The 7737-nt window shown below is 37.0% G+C and overlaps 1 protein-coding gene across 1 annotated transcript in view; it reads left to right on the top strand.

Annotated features, from left to right (window-relative positions):
* The first annotated feature begins 7248 nt into the window (after nucleotides 1-7248).
* The window catches only part of LOC107719070 (collagen and calcium-binding EGF domain-containing protein 1-like), a 60635-nt gene continuing 60146 nt past the window's right edge, over nucleotides 7249-7737 (top strand). The window contains exon 1 of the mRNA XM_016526378.1: nucleotides 7249-7317. The gene's annotated coding sequence lies outside the window, so the exon portion shown is untranslated. The remainder of the gene's footprint in view (nucleotides 7318-7737) is intronic.

The raw sequence follows: 7737 nt of genomic DNA, 5'->3' as shown, positions 1-7737 counted from the left end.
ATGCACAATTGCAAGAAAAAAGTCACAACCTTCTTTTATTTTTATCTGTGGTGGAAACAAACAAAAAACAGAATTGTGAGATGTGAACTCAGAATTATGAGGAAAAACAGTCAAAATTGCGACAAAGTTGGATTTCCAGTTTACATTACAATTCTGAAATTTTTCTTAGAATTGCAAGAAACAAAGTCTGAATTGTGAGGAAAACGTCAGAATTGTTAAAAAGACACAATTAGCTTTTTTTATTTAGTGGCAGAAACAGGCAGATGTGCATTAAGTTGCACGTTTTCTTTCAGAATCATTAGTCTCAATTATCGTCAGTTCTAAGTTATGTAGCACCATAATGAACTAACATGATCTAATAATTGGAAAAAAATATTTATAAATTAACCAAGATTAATAAAAAATAATTAATTTATGATACCTAATTTAATTTAATTTAATTTAATTCATGTTACATTTGCAAATGGAAATGTATACAACATAACCCCCCAATTTAGAGCTGTCAGAAAACGCACAACCTGCAAATTAGAGCTATTACTCATTTTACGTTCAAAGCCTGCTTAATTCAAAGTGTGAAAGCAAATATGTGACCCTGGACCGCAAAACCAGTCATAAGGATCAATTTTTCGAAATTGAGATTTATACATCATCTGAAAGCTGAATAAATAAGCTTTCCATTGATGTATGGTTTGATAGGACAATATTTGACCGAGATACAACTATTTGAAAATCTGGAATCTGAGGGTGCAAAAAAATCTAAATATTGAGAAAATCGCCTTTAAAGTTGTCCAAATGAAGTTCTTAGCAATGCATATTACTAATCAAAAATTAAGTTTTAATATATTTATGGTAGGAAATTTACAAAATATCTTCATGGAACATGATCTTTACTTAATGTCCTAATGATTTTTGGCATAAAAGAAAAATCAATAATTTTGACCCATACAATGTATTTTTGGCCATTGCTACAAATATACCCCAGCGACTTAAGACTGGTTTTGTGCTCCAGGGTTACATATGGAAAACAACCTTGAATAACAATTAATAAAATTATTAAAAATTTAAAAAAAAAATCTATGGTATGACCACAGCCAAATAATGTGATGAGCTGACAGTGTGGTGTTGCAGCTGTCCTGAAGGAATCAATCTCAGCTCAGTGTCACTGATTCATTAAGCTTCAGGCCTGTAGTGTTCACTGTTACTGCACTTAATTAAACAGATGTAAGAAACACCGGCAGTCAATGTACTCCAAGACGTCTTTCTTAGTGCATGTACTCATCCCTGAGATGAAGATGTCAGCTTCAGGCTGAGAGGCTGGGCAGGACGTTTGCTCCGGGGCCAATCAGAGCCTCTGTTATTTTGAGATGTGACATTTAAGGAACTATTAAGGCAACACGAAAGAGAGAGCGAGACACAGATATACAGAGAGAAAAATACAGTCATAAATTTAAACGTTCATAAATATTTGAAAGTGAAATGATATGCAAATACGTTTTCTTTACATTGCAGAGAGTAATCCATTTAAAGGGGTAGTTCACCAAAAATGAAAATTCTGTCATTAACTACTCACCCTCATGTTGTTCCAAACCTGTACGACTTTCGTTCATCTTTGGAACACAAATGAAGATATTTATAATGAAATCTGAGAGGTTTCTGTCCCTTCTTTGACAGCCTACTCACAACTACCACTGTCAAGGTTGTAAGGTCCACGCACTTGGCCCAATGAAGGTATCCAGTGGTGGATGAAGGTTTCTTGCGTGTTCGTTCTTTTCAGCACGCAGAGTTATTCAATTTAGGTTTAACTCAAATCTGACTCTATTTTAGTGGGTGAAGAGAAGGATGGGTGCGGGGAAGGAAGGGGATGAGGAGGAACCAATGCATATGTGAGAGACGTTTTCCCGCATTTTCTCTCAGTGAGATGCAGAAACAGATGTCTGTATGTTAATGCACTGTGTGTGTATTGTCTGTCTCAGAAGATCAAAGTATCCGAGTTTCTTTTATCCTTACAAGGTCCAGAAAAGTGAAGGCATCATTGAAGTAGTCCATGTGACTCCATTGGTTCAACCTTAATTTTATTAGGTCACAGTAATGATTTTTATGTGTAAATATAATAAATTAATTAACATAAATTAATGAATTAATAAAGACTTTATTCAACAATTTCTTTACTTTCACATCAATCTCCGAAATGCATTTACAAGAGTATCTAATCTGAGAATGTAACATTCATTCAAGCATTGACAAAATGAAGCATACTGCTCTGGCATACTTACAGAATATTTAATATGCAAGCACTATATAAGCGTAGAATTTTACATTTCTTCTTGTTTTGCCATTGGGAGAGGAAGGCCACAGAATGGATCCGATTTGATAAAAATTTCATTTTGGTGTAATTATAAAGGAAGAGACTTACAGATTTGCAGTAAGGTATATTGATTGGGGTCAGATGGAAAGGTCACTGCTGTCTATTATAATGTAGATTGGTTATTCAGAAGGGTTTCTGGGGCTCTATATGGATATTTAATGATCTCTAATGCTGATTGAATCAATTGGATTTACATTTGTTGAATGTCAGTGGTTGTTCTGGACAGTTTTAACCTGCTAACACTCTTGACTTCGAAGCTTCACAGATTTTGAAGGGCTGTTGATGGGCTGCTCTTGCTCTCGCTTTGGTTGATGTGTGCGCATGCTCTTCCGGGAGAAGTGCCCATACAAGGAATTCTGTCCTTTATGACGTCATAGAGCCATAATCGAAAAAACTTTCTTAACTTGTATGAACCCTGAAGGAGTGTATTTGGCACAGAAATACTCTGTCATACGTCCAACTTGTTTTTTGAAACTTTGGCCATGTTTAGCATGAGAATCCAACTCTTTAACAGTGTAAATAAGTCAGAATGCATGAAATCGCATTAGACCTCCCCTTTACTGCAGTGAAATTAAATTTGGCAACTTTTCTACACCTTCATAGCTTTAAATAGCTCATATTACAATTTACATAACCATTTGTCTCATCAGGCCTGTCGGCTAGACAGTGACAGCAGCTCCCTGTGGACTGCAGCCAGAGGACAGCAGGTCTGATGAGTCCGGTGTGCTCAGGTGGAGACACTGTGTCTGGAGTTACACAAGAGCTGTACAAGCGGTGTCATCTTACCTGCAGACTCTCATCACTCACTCATTCTTTTTTACCTGCAGTTATGGCATTTCTAGCAGGAAATAACTGTATGTATGTATGTATGTATATAGATAGATAGATAGATAGATAGCAAGATAGATAGATAGATAGATAAATCGGTTTCTGTTTTAATATATATATTAAAAAAGTAATTTATTCCTGTGAAGGCAAAGCTGATTCAAAACCATTCAGTGTTATTTTAAATATAAAATACTGTAAAAACAAATAGTTCAGGTGGTGATGTTGTGGCATGTGGTGTTATTTCAGAAATAAATCTATAAAGTTTAAATAAATAACAAAACTAATAATAATAATAATAATGAATTAACAATTATTATAAATAATAATTATTATTTTTATTAACAATAACTAGCAACTGCACTGGGCTTTAAGTCTGTGTGTGTGTGTGTGTGTGTGTGTTTAAATAAATTTATTTATTTGAAGATATTTATTTTATTATTATTATTATTTTAATAATTTGACTGTTTTCTTTTTCTCATCAGATACATTCTGTGGCTTATTATATGATCTGAGTGAATGTATGAGCTACTACGCTAGCAACTGCATAGCAACACACTAAAACCCATTGTGAACACTAACAACTAGTGACACCCTGGCATCATGGTAACAAGGTTTGCACGGGCAAATACCACTATATGCATAATATAATAATAAAATATAATAAAATACATACTTCAAATAAATTGTTTGGTTCTTTAGTTGTGAACAAGCATATAACTGGTTCATGACAGTATTTACATGTATGTTAAATAAAATACCACAACAATAAAGCACAAGCACCGTGCACCACCTCTCTTCAGGTGGTTAGGCAGACTGTTGGTTTATGTGTGCTGGGTTTGCAGTGCCCCGGGACTGGGTGTTTGTCTGAAGCTATATGGCACTATGGAACATTCCTGTATTGTAGCTGACAGGTGCCTGTCTGACAGTGATGGATGCTGATGTTATGACAGCCTCCATTTGCTACGACTGCACTGTGTAGTGCTCCAGCTTAGAGTACAAATTGTGGAGAGGAGAAGAGAAGTTGGCATCTGTACAGACAGACACTGTAAACAGATTATGATGGCTGCACTGCAGCTCTCGCTCTCTGCTTATCCCACAATTCCCTGCAACGTTCTCTCTCAGCTGCAATGCTTTCCAAGGCTGTATCTGAAACCAAAGGCTGCCTAGTTGCCCAGAAAGATAGTGACTTGACATGCAGCGATTTTGTATGAAGGTTTTCTACCTTCCAAGGCATCATTTCATCATAATCTAAAATTCAATTTAGCTTTAGATATATCTAAGTGAAAATTGAATGACTAATATTTATTTCTTAGTAGATATTACCATTAAAAAAGTTGGGGTTTTTTTATATTTCCGAAAAAAAATTCAAAGAACTGTTTTCTATTTGAATATTAAAATGTAATTTATTCCTGTCATGCAAAGCTGAATTTTCAGCATCATTTCTCCAGTCTTCAGTGTCACATGATCATTCAGAAATCATTCTAATATGCTCATTTGCTGCTCAAGAAACATTTCTGATTATAATCGATGCTGAAAACAGTTGTGCTGCTTAATATTTTTGAAAACCATGATACATATCACTGACCATAAACTTTTGAACAGTAGGGTATATAATAAATTAAAAAATATCCATCCATTCTCAAAACTGCTTGAAATTGCAGGGATACCTATTTAAGATCAAGGAGCGGGAAAATGGAACAGAAGGCTGAATTGAGAAAGAGACATTAGTTTGGCCAAGTGTGTATCCAGGAGTCAGCATGGTGCTCCTCTGTGGTTGATGTGCCAGCGTTGTGTAATCACCTTATGCCCGCCACAGAGAATCTTCTCTGCCTGTGGGCCCAATGCTCAGGCAAGGAAATATGTGACTGAAAATGTCTTTGTCCCTCAAAATGGAGAGAGAAAAAGAAGAAAATATGAAGGGGGACAACAAAAGTGGTGCACTGTATCCTCTAATGGGATATATGCTGCCACATCTGCAGGCCTGACCTGATACACATGCAACCTGTATATCCAGTCAAACAATAACCCTGGTGTTGGGTTACATGACTTATACCACTAAATGAAAAATATTTATTAGCTTGTTAAAAGATTGCATGGATTTTTTTGGAGCTGTGGCCTAGTCGTTAGTGCACATGCTCTGACGCGTTGAGCAGTGGGGCTCATTAAGGCGTTCTGAATTTGAATCCAGCTTGTGGCATTTCCAGATCTCGTTCTCCCCTCTCGCTCCCCATCTTTCCTCCTCTTAACTGAAATCCTTATTGGAGCAAGTTTGTTCTCTTGGCAGCCATCTTGGCGAAACCCCCTGGCAGCTATTTTCTAGTCATGCAAGCACAGCTTCTGCTTGAATGGGGAAGGACCACAATCTCCAAAACTGTTTGTCATGCTGTCCAGTATACACTGCATATTTTAATGTTATATTAATATATAACATTAACATATTAATGACACTGTATATACATTCTAAAAATGTTACTTTTCTTAATCTTTATGTTTATTTCCAGGCAGGGCCGTCCTTAGGGCATGCAGCGCAACTGGTGTGGCCCGAGGGAGTTTGTTCACAATCCGATTCAATGAACCGAGGGGGTTCGTTCACGATAGCGAATGGACCGAGGGGGGCCCCACTCCCTGCCTTGCACTGGAAGCCTGTTTCTGCCATGGAATAAAATAATACAAATATTAACAGATTTTTTTATCTCTCAATTTAGACTTTTTCCTCACAATTCAGATTTGTTTTTCACAATTCTGAGTTTAAATCTCACAATTTGGTCTTTCTTTCTCACAATTCTAAGAATAAAATCAGAATTGCACAATATAAACTCATAAATTCTGAGGGAAAAGTCAGAATTGCGAGATGTAAACTTAGAACTCTGCTCTTCCTCGTAACTTTTTTCCTCAGAATTCTGAGTTCACATCTCGCAGTTCAGTTCAGTTTCCCCCCACCCTGCCACAGAATAAAAGATTAAAAAAGATTTTTTTTTAATGCAATTGTGATAGCTCAGATTTCATTGTGAGTTTATATCTCACAAATTACTTTTTTTAATCTCATAATTGGGACTGTTTTCTCTAAATATCGCAAGAAACTCGCAATTTTGAGAAAATTATCAGAATTGCGAGATAAACTCGCAATTGCGATATTTACACTTAGAATTCAGAGATATAAACCGAATTCTGAGATATAAACTCAGAATTGCAAGAATAAATGTCAGAATATTTAAATAAAAAGTTGCAATTGCGTAGGCTATTTTTATTCTGTGACGGAAACGGGCTTCCACAGAAATCTCATATTTTTAAAAGTCAAATAAATACAGTCTGACAGCAATTAATCATATATCCCTCTTCTTTGTTTGTTATTCACATTCACACACATTGCACACAAAAAAGACTTGTGTGAAACATTTTAGGCCTACTTCTACCCCAGGAAAATGCTTCTCTTCTTTAAAGGGGTCAGAGAGAGAGACAGGGGCACATCAGAGTGGAGTCAGCTGTCTTAACCGTGGCTTGTGTACACATACCAGCTTCATCACTGTGTCTGTCACGCGACTCTGTTCCCCTTTCGGGCTCTGTCTTTACATTTATTTTGAAAGATGAAGCTCGCGATTCGGCCAATCACAATGCACTGGATCAGCTGCACTTGTCGGAAGGAGGGACTTTGTAGAAAACGAAGCGTTTGAGAGAGGCGGGGCATAGAGGACCTACAATAATGTACAGTATTTGAAAAATAATGTGTTTTTTGAACATTAAAGCATGTCAACATATTCTGTTACACCAAATACACAAAATAATGATCTTTAAAAAAGCATCATATGACCCCTTTAAGACTGGCTTGTGTGAGGGATGTTTGCACCTGGAGACATAATGACCCTGCTCTCTCTGCTCTATCTATTTATCTATCATCCTTTTGCCTCCTCTCTGCTGAGCCATCAAAACTGCAGAAACTTAAATGGCACAGCAGGCACCCCGGTATTTATAACACTGGTCATCCATTTTGTTTACGTCGGAGGTGTGCAGCGCTACGATGGAGTTCAAGAGTCATCTAGCGGTCAACAACGGTACTACAACTGCAGTGGATCAGCGTTTTTTAGAGATGCCTTCTGCCCCTATGCCAGCATTAACAGCAATAAGAGGTAATAATAAAACTTATCTAACATGATAAAGAGCACATGTATGACAGGATGAGCATTTTAATCCAAAATGACTTGCTGTAGCGACACAAAGACCGGACAGTGAGAGTTAATCTTGGTTCTCAGATTTAGTGTCCAGGCAGGTCATGTGAGGTTGAAAATCCGACAGGCTGCAAATCTCAAGATTTTCCTCCGTTTGTGTGTGTGTGTGTGTGTGTGTGTGTGTGTGTGTGTGTGTTAGCGTGAGTATGCATGCATCCAAACATGAACAGGTTCAAGGCCTTTATGTTTCCAAGCACACGTACATATGTGAACGTGAACATGATCAACATGCTCCTGAACACTAATAGTTTCTATTACTTTCATTCTTTCCCATTCACTTTGAATGGCTGGACATTTTTGACCGGGAACACCACAAGTGTG

The sequence above is a fragment of the Sinocyclocheilus rhinocerous genome, unplaced genomic scaffold, assembly GCF_001515625.1.
Source record: "Sinocyclocheilus rhinocerous isolate Xijiao unplaced genomic scaffold, SAMN03320098_v1.1 scaffold663, whole genome shotgun sequence".
NCBI lineage: Eukaryota > Metazoa > Chordata > Actinopteri > Cypriniformes > Cyprinidae > Sinocyclocheilus > Sinocyclocheilus rhinocerous.
The sequence above is the reverse complement of the archived record's forward strand: the minus strand, read 5'-3'. Positions and strand labels throughout refer to the sequence as shown.